This window comes from Pseudopipra pipra, chromosome Z (genome assembly GCF_036250125.1).
Source record: "Pseudopipra pipra isolate bDixPip1 chromosome Z, bDixPip1.hap1, whole genome shotgun sequence".
Taxonomy (NCBI): domain Eukaryota; kingdom Metazoa; phylum Chordata; class Aves; order Passeriformes; family Pipridae; genus Pseudopipra; species Pseudopipra pipra.
The window spans coordinates 40719435-40735695 of NC_087581.1; the positions used below are offsets into that span (position 1 = coordinate 40719435).

Genomic DNA, 16261 nt, shown 5'->3' on the forward strand with positions numbered 1-16261 from the left:
CTACCAGAATAGCCTGCTTTGTAGTTAATCAATATCACAGCTTTGAGCCTCTGCAAGAACACTACACTCCAGGTTAAACAAATATTTTAAAAAGCTGGAGAAAAAAATACATTGAAAGTACAAAGATTGAAGAATAACACCAGTTTTCCACTTCTACAGGACTTCTTTCATGCGTTCTAAAACAAAGAGAATGTTTGGAGATTCCTGCAAAGTTTAGCAGCAAGATAGTGATTAAAGACATGAAGAAAAAAAAATGAAACTACCTGAGAAAAACTGCCCTTTCCCCTAGATCTAATACATACAGATCAAAAGGGTATATACCAAATTCCATCCCCACCTCTCTTTATAGGATGCACAGTTCTCCTGTGCCCATTATTTCAGTCAGTTGCATTGTTAGCTTATGTTCTCTAGCCACCTTAATTATTTACATATGTCATATTTAAGTATTTTAATTAGAATTGTAATCATAATAGCCAGTAAAGCATCATTGCAAATTATCCCCTTAAACAGAATTCTCCAGTCAATTTTATCTCTTTTTATAATAACCTGAGCACATAAAAGATTAAAGGGATTTTTTTCAGCTTTTTCCTTTGGTCACATTAGGCATGATTCAAAAATGTAAATTTTCATGTTTCTTTGTAGTCCATGATGGTACCACCAACCTTCTGCAGTCTCCCATTGTCTCCCAGGTTCCTCCAGAATGTTTCCTAACGTTCTGTCAAGATCTCAAACGCTTTGACTGGATTCTTCTCTCGCTTTTAAAATATCATGTGTAGATTGCATGTCTGTATCAGTTTTGATTTCTGAATAAACATTCATAATAGACAATTAAATATTCACAAAAATAAAATAAAAAAAAGCCTTTTGAACATTTAAGTAATAGTATGTAATTAATCTATCTAGTATTTTTGAGGATTTTTGCCACTGGCATCTTTCATTTTCATTCAGAATTGACAATTTTATTTAAAACTAGAGATTTTTACATCAATAATTTGATATACATGACAAGTAACACAGGAATTACATAGCCCATGTAAACTTGTTTAGGTAAAGCACCAGTAAAAGTGCTTTAGGCACCAAGAAAATCTTGAAGTTTGAGATTACTGAGTCTGAGATTGCATGAGGACAAACTGTTAAAGCAAGACCCAAAGGGCACCTTCCTCTGATCAGGTAAAATAGGTAGTGAAGAGGACCTTGGAAAACCACTTTAGTTCCTTTTCAGTGTAGAATGAGGCCCTGATGGCTGCTGACATCAAACAGATCAGCTCATTCATAGTGGTACTGCACACAGAAAGGAACACAATACTTTCCTTGGGAGTAAGAAGTAGGACAAAGCACATGAAAGATGAAAATTATGTATATATTTAGGGTAAGATCACCCTTTGAGAAGAGCACTAAAGAACTGGGTTTCTTCATAAGACTGCAAGCCCTTTCTTTAATTTCTTAGATTTCTTTGTGGTTTTTATTTCAGTCAGAGCTGACCAAAGGGAAAATCAAGTATGACTGACCATCAGCTGCTTCTAAATTCCCGTTCAGCTCCTGTCAAATGTCAAATGCTTTGCTCTCTTGCAGATTTTTCCACTGGTATCATGGGTCTTCGATATGCCAATTTTTATTGAAAAATTATTCTGGCTACCCACAATAACTACATTAACTTACATCTTAAAGATGAAGGCCATAAATAGGTATTACACAAAAAACATGCACTTAATGTCAAAGACTTTTTGGAGTCTTCTTATTATTCACTATCAGAGTTCCAAAGAATCAAATATGTCTCTGACGATACAGCTATCACAAAAACATCAATAAAATGTGCTATAAACATATAGATATTTTTAAGCACTATCAATATTCAACAGAAGAAGTTTGCTCTGACCTGCATGATCAAAAACCGGTTGTTTCACCATTCAGATTTCTGATTTCAGCATATAGAAATGCATTTACTTTTTCCCCTGAAGCAGTCATTTCCCTGGTTTGGTACAGGTAAACTGTTGAAACATCAGTCTGGGTTTCTTCTCATCTTACATTTTATCTTTCTGTAATTTACAGTACCAGGAGATGTTAATTGATTTTTTCATTCTGCAGTTCTGAAATATTAAAGCTAACCTCTCAGAAACAAAACAAAAGGCAAGTGGCACTATTACCACAAATAACTGAAGTAAATACTAAGATACAACTTGCCTTTGGGGAAGTTCTTAATTAGAGCTGTACTCCTCATAATAGGTTTAGGTATTACAAAGCCAAAACATGAGGGAAAATTGAAATTATAGGAATGCACTTTGTCTTGGGGATTCTTTTAAATACATTCTTTTATGTCAAGAATAAACTGCAAATAAAGTAGTCAAAATCTTAGCATGGAAGGCTAAGTCACTGCTCTGGCAGAGGAAGCAGTGCAGAAAGCAGGACATAATTTAAGAAACTAAAAATGGATTCTCTATTCAAATCCTAATCCCAGTTAGGAATCCAGTTAATGAAGTACATCAAGAGACTGCATTTAATAGACAGGGTCAGACTAAGTCACCTCCTCAGTCTTATACATGAAGATTAGCAACCACCCAGCCCTGGGTCTTTTCACTTTTTTATCTTATGCTGTATATTCAACTGATTTTTGCTGTGAAAGCTCCATCGAAACCAGTTGCGCTCTGAGTGGGCAGAAGCAAAAACCTCCTCTCCTGCTGACTGGAAAGTGTAGAAATCAGTGATCAGGCAGGCACATGAGCAGTCCTGTGATCTTTGCCAACTTATTACACAGACAGGGATGGGCTTTGGAATCAGGTTTAAACAGCGGTATTGCAGAGGAGCATAACACTCAGTGCGGTTCTTGGATCAGAAAAAGGCCTTGATGCCTCTACATGCTGCTCCCTGAATATACCACCCTGCAAAAACTAAGTTTCCTTTGATTTTTTTTTTTTTCTTTAACACTTTTCATAGAATCACAGAATATGCTGAGCTGGAAGGGGTCCACCAGGACCATCGAGTCCAACTCCTAGCCCTGCACAGGACACCCCAACAATCCCACCACATGCCTGAGAGCATTGTCCAATGCTCCTTGAGGTCTGTCAGGCTTACTTTCTCTGTGTTTGAAAAGAAAAATTAAGAAAAATAAAATTTGGCAAACCCACAAATTGTCATTTCTCAGTAGATGTAACTTCTTACCCATGGGTTTATTGTCAGGAGGCAGATGATGACAACCAACTATCTCACCTCAGCAGAGCATTAGAAGAGTATTTAGGACTGTGCGCTATTCAGAAAGTATGATAAGGGGATAAGTAACATAGATATTGTCAGAAAGGAAATATAATTACCTACAAAGTCACCATTTCTGTGAACATCTGTGAAAATATCTCTTCACAATATTTAAAAAAAAAATAGACTGGAAAACCAAAGAGCTTTCCAAGTCAAGGGGTTTTCCAAGTTCATCTACTGATACATGCCACACTGCACAGATTTCACAGTTTTTAGCTAGTTTCTCCAGGTTTTCATACATCATGATTGTAATTTACACCATTAATCTCCCTGCAGTGAAACTGGGCAACTTTCTGAGAAATTGGAGGTGCATTTTTAAAACATAAATGTTTTGCCATTAGATTTTAACAGAAAATTTGATGTTAACAAAATACAAGAATATTTTAAAGTAATTTATATTTTATACTAATGGAATTTTGTTGAATAAATTGATTGCAGTTGGAAATACAAGTTAAAAAAATTCCAGTCCTATAACTGAATTAGAAATGTGTAGAAAAGAGTGAAAAATAGACTTAATGCCATTTTCACATTAAAATTAACAATATGAAGAAGTGTCATATGCAAAATTCATACAGAGAAAAACTAATAATTTTTTTTCCTTTCTTAATTTTTTTTTGCATTTTTCAAATACAGTCACATAGCTCTGTATGTAATTAGCAAATCTGGGAAACTCTTATGGAGGGTCAAAATTTCACGCAACCTCCATACCCCACAAATTTGACAGAACTGGGCAATGCTACACCTGGTTAACTTACTTTTTTTTCCGCAGCAACTTTTTTGATTCTACTTATCAGCTTCCCACTGTACCAACAGAAATCAGCAGCACCACCAATTTTGTTCCTTCTTGTTGCCTACATTTTATATTCCAGTTTCTTTGATGGATTGTTGTTTTGTTTTTTGAAAAGTGAAATAAACTTCACATCACAGAACAAAATTGTTGCAAGAAAAAAATTAAAGTGACGGTTGAAAATAAATAAATACATAAGTAAATAAATAAGTAATTTGATCCCCACAGCTTTAATGTTCTGCATATAACCTTAGCATGATACTGCTCCCCATTGCCTGTCAAAGCAGGCTACTGTTCTTGGATTAAGCAGTTAATGCAGTTGGTGGTGAAAGAAATTGCTCACTGTACAGTTGCTCTTGTTAACATTCAGCTCATAAGCACAAAATGCCTTATCCATAAAATACCTCTTTAGCTCTCTTTTGTCCAAGAACAAGAACAGGAGCATCTCTGACTGTATCAGTTTAATGAGACTGAAGTGTTTTGCTAAGGAGGAGGAGTTATGAGGAAGACCAAACTCCTCTCTCTAAGCAATTATAAATCCGAAACTAAGAGGCTCCAATTGAGGAAGTATGGAGAAAGAAAAAATAACAGCCCTTTATTAGAGGATATATGTGTATTGCCAGAACAACAAAAGAACACAAAACCAACCAAACAATAATCCTGTACCCAAAAACCCCCTTCAAAATGGAAACAGTTCAGTACCTTCTGCCTTTTGGCACAATTAAAACCACGATCAGGATCGTTGGATCGCTGTTGGATCACTGAAGGAGCAGAGCCTGCAGTTGCTCAGCGTTGGTCAGCAGGGGGAGCTCTTGGGCTCTGGTGGTCACTGTGTGGGGCCCCGGTACGTGGGAGAAGGCAGCGATGGTGATTTTCCCCCCACACACCAAGAAGGGGAAGGGGAACAGAGGAAAAAGGGGGCTCTTCCCACGAAACTCATGCTGTCTGCAACTGGCTGTGGCTAGACTTCCCCCCCTCATCGATGGGCACAAGCCTCTGCCAACACGGGAGTGGAGGAGAGAAAGGGTAGCCTCCTCCCCAAAAGGTTCCTCTGCAGGTGGGTCAAGACTCTGATGAAGTCCAAGCAGGTCTGGGCTGGGGGCAGAACAGGGCGCAGGAAAATTGAAGGCAAACTGGGGCCAGAAAACAGCCAGATGACCAGGCCTAAAAACAATGTGAACCTTGGACCCCTCCAACACACCTTGCCTCTATTAGGGCAAAAGTGAAGTGCCTGCTGTTTCCCAAGGAGAGGGGAAAAAAACTAACCTCCCCCCACAGTCTTCTGACAGCCATCAGTCTGGAATGCAGGCCTGGTAGTTAGTTCTTTTGTGTATGTCAATCACTCCAGCCAAAAGAACTACCCTCCCCCTCCCTCCTTCAATATCCCTCTTTCAAAAGTATGCAGGGGAAAGAAAAAAATCCACTTGTTTTGGTTTTTTTTAGAACAAGTAAACCTATGACACTGACAGACATGTAATTCGGCCTCAAACAAGCAACATCTCATGGACCTGGAGCAGCCTGACCCTGCAAAATGTGGTGAAGGAAATAGGTGGCTGGAGAGACATGGAAAGGAAGGAAAGCCACAGAATTGTTATTGAAAGTCCCTAAGAATGCAAGGCATCGCTTTTGTGAACAGACATCCGTAATTAAGCCCCTAGATAAAAAGTGAAGGCGTGAGTTGGGAAACGGATAACATGACTGACTCTGTGGGATGGACCTAATCCATAAAACTGGAGGTAGTTGGAGGCATGCAGGAAAGAAAATTAAGGTTAATTGAGGGAGCTTGCACTTCAAGGGTGCTATTTTTCTCCACTAAAGAAATTCTGGACAACTAACTCAGATGCAGAAATGCAGGTAATAAAGGCGGAGGGAAGCATAACAGATTAAGTATCTGTGCAGACACTTCTGTTCTATTTAACAAAAGTGCTTGTGGCACTTTAATCAATGCATGTTTAAAAAGACAAGAGATCATCTGGAGAATTTTCTTACTGGATAATGATAGGATTTACTCCTGTGATTAGTAACAGCATCGGGTGTATTTAGCTCTTAAGTCATACTCACAAATAAATTTGAGCAGCAAGCAAACTTCCTCCTAATAGTTTAAAAGTCCTTGTAGACTCTCATGTCTGTGTGATTTACATTGAAGAGGACAAAGAGTCTTGCAGAGCATTCACAGCCTTTGGCCTTGCAGAATGAACAATTATAAAGCAACAAAACACCTGTGGATCTACTTTAGGATTTTATCTTAGCACGTAACTGCATCATGATGCTTTTACTCACCCTTCCAAAAGTGAATGATCCTTGTCTTGGAACAAGGCATCTATGCCAGAGGAGAACACACTCAGATAATTTGTCATTATTCCAGTTAGAGGAAACCCAATATGAACTGCTCAAATAGCAAAAAAGACTTCCTGAAAACAATTTTAGGTGCAATAAAGAAACCAATCCTCATTTATTTATCCTCATCTCTCACTCAGAGATGCAAGTTCCTTGTACAACACCTGAGGTGTTACACTAATAACTAATGAGTGTAGGTACTTACATGTAAAATCATCACCCTGGTCTCCTGTATTCAAACGGAAACCATTTCTAGAGTGTGATATATTTTATTTTAAGAGAATTTGTAGGAATAGATCAGGTGCCTTTTTTTGAGAGACATTTTCAGGTCTCTAACCTGTCACAGACATTTACACTGGGACCTTCTAATGCCCAAGGAGATGCACAACGCATGAAAGGTACAGATTATTTTTTATTTTTCCTGACTATTCTGTACTAGTCCAATAGAACAATTCTAATTGCAAGCCAAATACATATATTTATATCAGCCTTAGACCCATTCAAATAATTGTCATGGAAAAATTCTCTCGTGACAAACTGCGGTTTGTGTGTCCTTTAAACTCTCAAGAAAGATCACCTTGTTGGAATATTTTTTTGTAGTTAAAACTGCAATGTCATGAACTGTCTCCCTGGCATCTTACCATAGGCCAAAACAGCAAAGTGGGTGAACAGCAAAGGTAATATAATGGGTGAACAGCAAAAGAAAAGCAATGAATTGATTTGGAACAGTCCACTGTGAGATCCTGGATCCGAGTCTCATGGAATTATTGATACCAGTCGGAACCAACTCACTGTGAGAGTGTGTGTGCATGTGGGGAGGGGCTGGCCCTGGCCCTGCAGGTCCATGGTGAGGCCTGCACATCAGGCCTGTGCTGAGGGCACAGGGCAGAGCTGAAGGCAAGGCCTGCAGCCCACGCAGAGCACGTGGCAGAGCTGAAGGCCCGGCAGCCTTGTCAGTCGGGCGGTCAGTCAAGGCAGAGCTGCCTGGCAGCTCGCCCACACCACACCCCTGCAGCCTGTGACTGGCTACAGCACAACTCAGCTGGGGCTGGAAAGCCTGGTGGGATAACCTGCCTGGGAGGGAAAACTGAACTCTAGAAATACATGAGACTCCATGTGGTCTCCCTGTTTTTCTCTTCTCCCTCTCTAGTTGGTACCATGTGAATCATCGAATCTTGTCAGCAACCATTTTTTTCCCCCTTTCCTTTCTCTGCTTCTCTCTTTCTTTTCTCTTTACCCCTTTTAATCTGTTTTCTTTTACTCTTTTCTTTCTCTTGTGGGTAACTTAAAACCAGTGAACTGTGTTTTACTAAAGCTGGTATATGAATTGTTTTAGTGGGTGTTTCCTGTGGAATGGATCTTTGTGCTGAATGTTTTAGTGAAATGCTTTTTTCCTGGTTGTATTTTACTCCTGTAAATACTTTTTGCCAAAATATCCTATTTTCTTACTAAATTAAAAAACCTTTCTCCTAGAGAAGAGTGTGAGACTCTTTCTCCGGATGCTAATTAGAGGTTATAACAAACCAAAACGCTTTTAAAAAGTTTTAAATAAAAATTTAACCTCTCTGGGCAGTTTATAGCTTAATCCAGAGCATGACATCCACCTAAAAGAAAATAAGAATTTTATAATAGTTAAATATGTGAACTAGAACTTGCCCATGTAAATCACGTAACTATCTTAATACTGTGTTTTTGCAACTTGCATCTCAAAAGCCTTGCAGAACATTTCTTTTGGGGAGGGGGGAGAAAAGCATAACAAGTGCATTTTTTATTTATTCTGTGTGAGCAACAGAAGCAATTCTCTATTTCCTTTGCCTTCTTTTCCTCTGCTTAAATTCACCTTCAGTATGATAAAATTCCATTGTAAAATGGAAAATTATTATACAGTCAGAAAGGAAACATATAGTAGTACAGGTTTTCAGCTTTTACAAATCACCTTACACAGATCATTTATCTGATTAAGATTTACTAGGTAATTATAACTTTATGCATTTAAAGAGGATAAGATATATTTAAACAGTCCACTTTCTTCAAATATAGTTTGCTTTCATTTAAAACATCTGAAGTCTTCTCAGTTTTATCGAGGGATGTACTATTTATTTTCCATAACATTTTGTTCTTCTTCTTTCCTTTTCTCCTGTAACTTTAAATCTTCCAATACCCAAAGGAATCCATAAAAATAAGCAATTTAAATTGACTCTTTCTATGCTGAATTATCCATTTTCGCCTCCTCCAGATTGCAATTTACATTCCAAGTGGTGTCTGAAATGAGAGTAAGTACTATTTTTTTTTAATTTTGATGTGTATTCTGTTCCAAGCACTATTTCTAGGACAGATTCATACATCAAAAATTCACAACAACAAGAATATAAAATTGCCTTGGGATGACTATTTCTAGGGCACATTCAAGCATTAAATTTGTTCACTACAGTAAGAAAATGAAATTGCCTTGGAACCTACCATTTAACTACTTTTAAAACTGTCCTGTTGAGGTGATGTGCAGTAACCCTCTTTTGTCTACAACAAAGTGAACTGCATTAATTAAATAATTTTCAGTTTCCAGTTAAATTTCACTCTTGGCAACATCAAAAGTGTAGATTTTTTTTCTTTTCCCTTTCAGGAGTACTTTGAAAGTATAAACCTACACATCTTTGAATTCCCAGACTTTTCTAAGTCACATACATTTCTTCCATGTCTACTGAACAAATATACTATGATCCAAAGCCCTTGAAAATCAACAAAAATCTTTCCATTGACTTTAGAGAGCTTCAGGTCAGCTCAAATGTACTAAGTTTTTCTTGGAAAAATCCTAAGAATTCAGGGGGGGGGAAATACAAACAATTGATTAGAAATTCTCTGTTCTTCTTTTTTTAACCCACAAGTGAAAAATGCCTCCCTACATGGTTGTCTGTAAATTAAGATATTCACAAAGCACTTTCAGAACAGAAAAGTTTTAGAGCTACAGAAAATGTAAGAATACCCATGAAACAGCAGGCTGTATCAAAAGAGCTAGAAAATGAAAAGCTATGTGCAGACTGCCTGTTGCATATTAAAGGCAGTCTGGGAAACTACCAAAAAAAAAAATCCAAAGAAGGAAGAAAGCAATGCAGTATAATAAGTTTTTACTGCTTTAAGTTGTTGGGCAAAATACTGACAAGAAGCATTCATAATGCTGAAATTGCTTCAAAACTTTTATTACATATTAGCACAAGGCAAACAGAATGTGTTAGATCTTACTCTTATAACTAGAACTGAGAATAAAGTAATGAAAAATATGCATGAGACCACTAAAGCTAGAGACTGAAACCTCATATTTCGTCTCACTTTGTGATGAATATTCACTTCCTGTGACCCATATGATTTTAAATCATGTGCTGCTTAAAAAACTGTAATAGTAACCTAAGCATAAGATGCAGAGGCATATATAGTAATTGTGGTAGTTTAGTCTAGGCCTTCCTTGGTGACCAGTTTGTAACCAAGGAAGTGCCCATATTACCCAGTATTCCGTATGATTTTTACGTAAGCCAGACTATAAGAAGAAAGGAGGAGAGGCCTTCCCGCTCTTTCCTTCTGGCGGCTTTGGAGGTGCGAGTTTCCCTGCTGTTGAGTCTGTCGTGTTGGGGAGTGAGGCCTGGTTAGGCCTTGCCGACCTTGGGAGGTGGAGGTTGCCAGCAGTCATTCCAGCATGACTTTCCATTGTCCCAAGGAGAGTAGTAAGATATTCTTTGCTAATTCTTTTAGTTGCTAGATCTTGGGCTATTGATCGTGTATATTTTATTTTGTCTGTGTTCCTTTTTCCCTTCCCCCTTCCCTTTCCCTTTTCCTTGTGAAATTGTATATATATTTCAATTGTATATAACTGTAATATAAGTGTAAATATATTTATATATATTGCTTTAGCTGCCTCTCTTGCTTGTTTCAGCTCTCTTTGGTTTTTTTCCCTCTTCTCCCTTGGTTTGTGGGGGGGGGGGGGGGGGGAGTCTTGTGGTGAGGTTTGGGGACTTGGCAGGGAGCCAGCTTCAAACCATATCGGTAATGTAAATATGATTTTGCAAATAGTAAATTGAACTAGAACTCATAATTTTAATTTTCCTGATAATAAGTGTCCTGTTTTCATGTTTCCTTCTGATCCTGGACTAGATTTGCTAAGTGATGTCAACAGTACTTCCACTACAATTTTGGGGGATTGGTTTGTTGGCAATGTGGCAATGCCAACATTTTAGCCAGTTGTGCTATTACTGAGCCAAATATATATATACTATTAATAATTAGACCATTTATAAACCTTTTTTTTTTTAAATCAGAGTATTTTTAAGGCATGATGCCTGAAAAATTAGTTTTCTAAAATGTGCAGAAGGCATAAGATGAGTTTGAGGAATTATTCAGGAATCTTTTACTTTAAATGACTGCACCAGCGAACCTGTATAGTGACACTAGACCTTGAAATTCAGAATCTTTAAAAGATGAAGTCTGTTTGGGTGTTCGTTGCACCTTTTGTACTTACAGCAGTCTACTTTTTAACTTTGTCACTCACAGTCTGTCAGGCTTGTAATAAGGTGATAAATGCTACGATGCTACTGATTTCTAACATGCAACTCCGTGCCAGACTTGTAATACATAGTTACTACAAACTTCTTATCTCAGTTTATGACACATCATACAAAAATACAAGATAATCAACCATAACTTCCTCTTCCCCTCAGTCTCCTCCTCCTCCAAAAAAAGAAAAGTAGCTCAATATTGGGCTAAATGTCAAGTTCTCCCCTTTGTACAAAAACTGAGTCATAAAACTACAGCACCACAGTTAGAAACACCACCCTGCCTCTGGCAAAAAATAACATTTCTATTATTAATATTTCTTAATTCCTTTGGTACACAAGTACAGGGACAGGGAATGGCTTTGCTGCTTGCACAGGGACAGGGAATGGCTTTGCTGCCTGTCAACCTCTCTCTTGCACTACCAGAAATATAGCCCCAGAGTTAGGATGAGCTTTGGGAGCAGAGCAGTAGCTCAGCTATGGTTGTCCTTAAACAATGCATAAAGTGAAGAGCCAGACTTGCTGTGACCCACTGTGTGCTCCCCGTGAAGGGTGAAACAGGATTCTTGGAGAAAGGAAGAGGGAATAATTGTTTCCTTTCAATCAGCAAGTCTCTGTTCCTCACTGCCAGAAACATCACTAGAACCGAAACCATAATGTAATTATAAACTCTTTCTGAGAACTTTTAGTAGCACCTGAGCAGAATAAATTGCTGTCGAAAATATCAGAATTGATCTTTCCACCTCTAGAGTCTGGGGTGTTCTCAAAAGCAGAAAAAGAAACTGAAAAAGATGATCATTCACTGGAAGTGGTTCTGAAGCCTCCTGTGAAAGCAGTATTGGCCCCAAGAGAAGTCTATAAGGAAATAAACAGCACTGCTGCTCAGAGCTGGGGAAAGGATGCAAAGCCCAAAGGTAAAAGAGGGAGCCCAGGTGTCACTTAGGGCTGAGAGACTTAACTGTCTTAGCATGGAGCCTTGGAAATCTGTTCTTAACCACTGCTTAAGAATAAATGTTAAACATTAACACTGAAAAAGCATCAAAATTCATTTCAGACCCAAAAATTTCCAGCTAATTCTCAGCTAATTCTGCTAATTCCCAGTGCATCTTTCTTGATAGTGCTGAGTTTTGCTGACCTCTGATTCTTACTGGGATTCAGGAATAACATCATCTCCTGCATAAAACTCCCAAGGAGTTCAATCCCATGAGTGTTCTGAGATGAAGTTAGATCCAATAAATGTTCCGAGACTAAATTTAACACTTACACCAAACCTGGGCAAACCATAAAACAGCACCAGCCACCTCCGTCCCCTTGAGTGACTATGGAGCTGCATCCCAGCTGGGAAGAAATGGAGGGGGCTTTTGTCAGAAGGAAACACACAAAAAACAGGTAACACAATTCTGTTATGTTCAAGACATGCTTCATTTGCTTTCAAAATGAGGAAATAGGTCTCTGTTTCCAGGAGAGCAGCCGCTGTGGCTTTACAGACTCAGATCTGCTGAATGCACGGAGTGATACTCGTTATAAATTACTATGGTTTTGTTTATTCTACTTCTATGTGGGCAGAAAAAACCTATTTCACATGTATGACATCAAAATTGCATACATAAATTCAGGAAATAGTTAAATTACAGTATAAAGATTAAATTAATTTCAATAAAAGCAATAAAAGTGATGTTGCTGAGTATTTGCAGACTGTGATTGTCAGCAAGAACTTGGATAGATCTCCTGATTTGCTCTTTATTGAAGCACAATTGATACTAATTTGATGAATGCAGAAATACTGACTATGGCTTTCAGTGAACTAACCTTGTTTAGGAATAGAGAAATATGAAAAGCATGTCACCAGTGCATGACAGCCTTTGTGTACAGCTTCCTTCCTTTTACCTTTATTACCTCAAAATGAGACAAATATGAATGCAAGTGTTAGCAAACCTGAATATGGAAAACTAGAAGTCCTGACCTGACAAATGAATTTCAGTTATTCCATCTGATGGAATATTCTTCTATTTCTATTTGCTATTTTTTCCTAACCATGCATAGAAATAATTCAGGAAAATGTACATCTTTACATATTGTTTTCACTATAACCACTGGTATGGATTTTTTAATACTTTGTTTTTAATAGGGCCAATTACATGAGAAGATCAGAGAAATGAAGGAGGTTATCTCAAAATAAAATTGAGTTACAGGATACAAGATTTGGCCTTCCTAGTATAACTCTTGAGTGATGCTCATAAACAGATCAGTCATGATCTGCATTACTAAAAGATACCCCCACAGACATTCTTTTCTGTTCATGATTGTGAGTGTTCATGATTCAGCTAAAAAAAAAAATGTTACTTTTCAGAGGAATGAAGTGTCGGATTTATTGGGGTTTTGTTTTAATTTTTTTGTCTGGTTTCAGTGTTACCAGAAGGAATGGCCTTACCAATAAGGAGACCCAAGACTAATTTCCTCATATAAAGCATCATCCACTGACAGGAGACTCCACACCTTATGGCTCAGAAGTACCACTGACTCCCACAGAAGTGTTATTAAAACTAAAATAAATACAACTTTTTAGTTTCTTCCATAAATTGCAGCAGTGACCACAGTGGCACAATAGGTGAAGCACTCTCAGGTCACATTTATGTTCCTTTCTACAGTGATTTGGCTTGGAAAATATTTACATAAAAGGTAACAAGGTGCACGGTGCATTCAAAGCAAGAATGACAATGAATTTATCTTCCTCTAAACTTGTTTCAGCTGTTAAAGAAGGAATGATACAGATCATGCTTGTACAGGATTACTCACCAATCCAACCAGTTTCCAAGATTTTTGCATTCATTTGTGCTTATTCCTGAAAGAATAAATTATACATAAGATATCTGTGTTCTGTAGAGTTTAATTGGAAACACAGAGTGGGAAAACAGACATGAGAAAGAATGCTTAATTATTTAACAGCATTGAAATAACTAAGTTACTCAGACTCAATAGCAGTCGGAGTGTGGTACAGCTAATGCTTTGAGAAGTTTTAGCTTCCTTTGATTTTTTTATTCCATATAAATTGAAAGACATGATACGCATATTTTAGCTCATATTTTCAACTACTTTTCAGCAGATAATATGGCTAAAGGTCAGCAGCCAGCTTAGAAGAAAGGGAAACAGTGTCTCTGTGAAGTTAATTTGCTAGAAAGCAAAGGGGACAGTCCTGTAGTTGCTCATAACGCAAGACTGTCACTGCCTTCCCAGGAAGATGGAAGAGCTCAGTGTGGAGGATGGCTAGTAATTTGCAGTGCTGAATCCGTGATGTGCAAATCTGCCTAATTTCCGAGAAATTATGTGCTAAATATTTTTATCCCCAGCTGGAAAAACCACAGTGGAGAACATTAACAATATTCATAAATGTAAATGCCTGAATTTTTAGTTGGCTGAACCTGTCATCCACACAGACACACAGGAGCCAATCACTACTAGGGATCAAACCCAGAAATGTCAAGACTGAAAGATCAGACTTCCATTGTATCAAGTGAAAAATTGATCACCAAGATGGAATAATTAGTTTGTTCAGTTGCTGGAAACAGGTATTGTGGGTGCTAGTTGAGATAACAATTTCTGCTTTGTTTTTTAGAAGACCGCGTCTAAAGAAAATTAGGCATTGACCATAAAATTGGTTTTACACAGACTAAAAAACAGTCACTTGAAAGAAACTTTTAAGCTTTTACAACCTGAGCCAGGCACAAACTCAGAATCTGAAAGGAAGGGTCCTTCACTTGGACCAGACACACACACACACATCGCTTTAACAAAGGTAGAACGAATGTTGGTGAATGCAAAAGTAGCAGTTAACTTACTGCAGCTATGCTGCTATTTCCTGCTCTATTTACATGGTGTGTAATTACTTGGTTGTATCACTTAGGCATCTACAGATGTGTAGCTATTAAATGAATTATTCATTCTTCTCAAAATGAAAGTTATGATTATGCATCAAAAATGAAAGTTGCAACTATATATCGCTTTCACTCTTTTCTCCTTTACTCTATGTCATTATTCATTTTTTCCACATGCATTATTCTGTCCAACCCTGTATAAGAAAATAAGGTAGATATATGGAATCATACATATCTTAACAGTAACTATTTTATTTACATAGACAAATGAAACCATGATTGCTGTCCATATAGATTTACACAAAGCTAATATAAAAATACATTGTCTACACTTTGAAAATAGAAAGTGTTTAAAAATTTATAAGCTTTGTGATCCTCAGCTGCTTTTCCATGATCATGTTATCTTTAATTCAAACTGAAAGTTTTGTAAATTATTATAGACCAAAACCTTGTTGTTTTTTTTAAACTATGTATCAAAGGTAATCATCTACTAGTGATGTAGAATAAATTGTTAGTAAAATATATGAGGGTCTAAGTTTTATTCAGGAAGCTGCCCTGAGGCTGAGTTTGAATGAGCAACCTTGGTCTCTTTAAAGAACTCTCTTACTTGACAGAAAACAGAAAGCAGGGATGAAAAAGTCAGGGAAAATCAGCTTGCAAAGTGATGAGCAATGGAAGCCTCATGACTTCTTTGTATTTTAATTACTCCCGATTTCACTGTAATGTCATAAAATAGAGGAAAATGTGTTTGTTATTTTGAAATCATTACTCAATTCATTGGGTCATTAGGCACCAGATAGATCTCTTGCATGGAAATGCTCCATTCTGTGCATCAGACAAGTAGCTCCAGGACCACAGTTTCTGAAGGAGGTGTTATGCTGGCACTGAGCAGGAAATTACTTTTTCCTCTCATGACCAATAGTTCAGATGAAATTTTCTGAACTGATAAAATAAGTGCATTTTCAGTTTGAATTACTCAGAATGTTCTACTGACATCCAAATAATCCTCTTCAATGTTATGGAGTTTTGCGAAGATTACAGTTTCACTTCTCATTAAATTTCTAAGTATCATGCACTTAAATTCTGTTTCAGATAACACAATCAAAACCTTCACTGAAACAAGGCAAGAACATATTATAAAAACCACTGTTTTCAAAAGCGTTTCCTGAGAACCTAACTGAAACAAGCACTTTCTCATGAAAGGCTTCTATTTTGCTAAATTACCTCTTTCAACAACAAAAATGTCTCACAATATTGAGAGGCCTTGTTTTTTTATGAAACCTATCTTTCCACTTTCTGCGAATAAATCTCTGTAACAAACTCTTACAAATGGTAATTTTCCCACATTTTAAGACTTGTGTCTGAAATGGTGACATGTAGCAAGACTCCCTGTATTGCAGTGTCTGGCTGTGAAGGGTTCTGGGACATTGCTACCTTATAATACACACGAAGTGAATTACCTCTGAGATCATCAAGTCCAA

The 16261-nt window shown here is 37.4% G+C and overlaps 1 long non-coding RNA gene across 2 annotated transcripts; it reads left to right on the forward strand.

Moving 5' to 3' along the window:
* Nucleotides 1-8595: 8595 nt before the first annotated feature.
* On the forward strand, nucleotides 8596-13466 carry LOC135406753 (uncharacterized). Of its 2 annotated transcripts, none has more exons than XR_010426462.1 (2): nucleotides 8596-8643; nucleotides 13316-13466. It is a non-coding gene; the product is annotated as an uncharacterized LOC135406753 (long non-coding RNA). The 2 variants fall into 2 exon arrangements; XR_010426461.1 differs by lacking the exon at nucleotides 8596-8643 and adding an exon at nucleotides 10890-11822.
* The last annotated feature ends 2795 nt before the right edge of the window (nucleotides 13467-16261 follow it).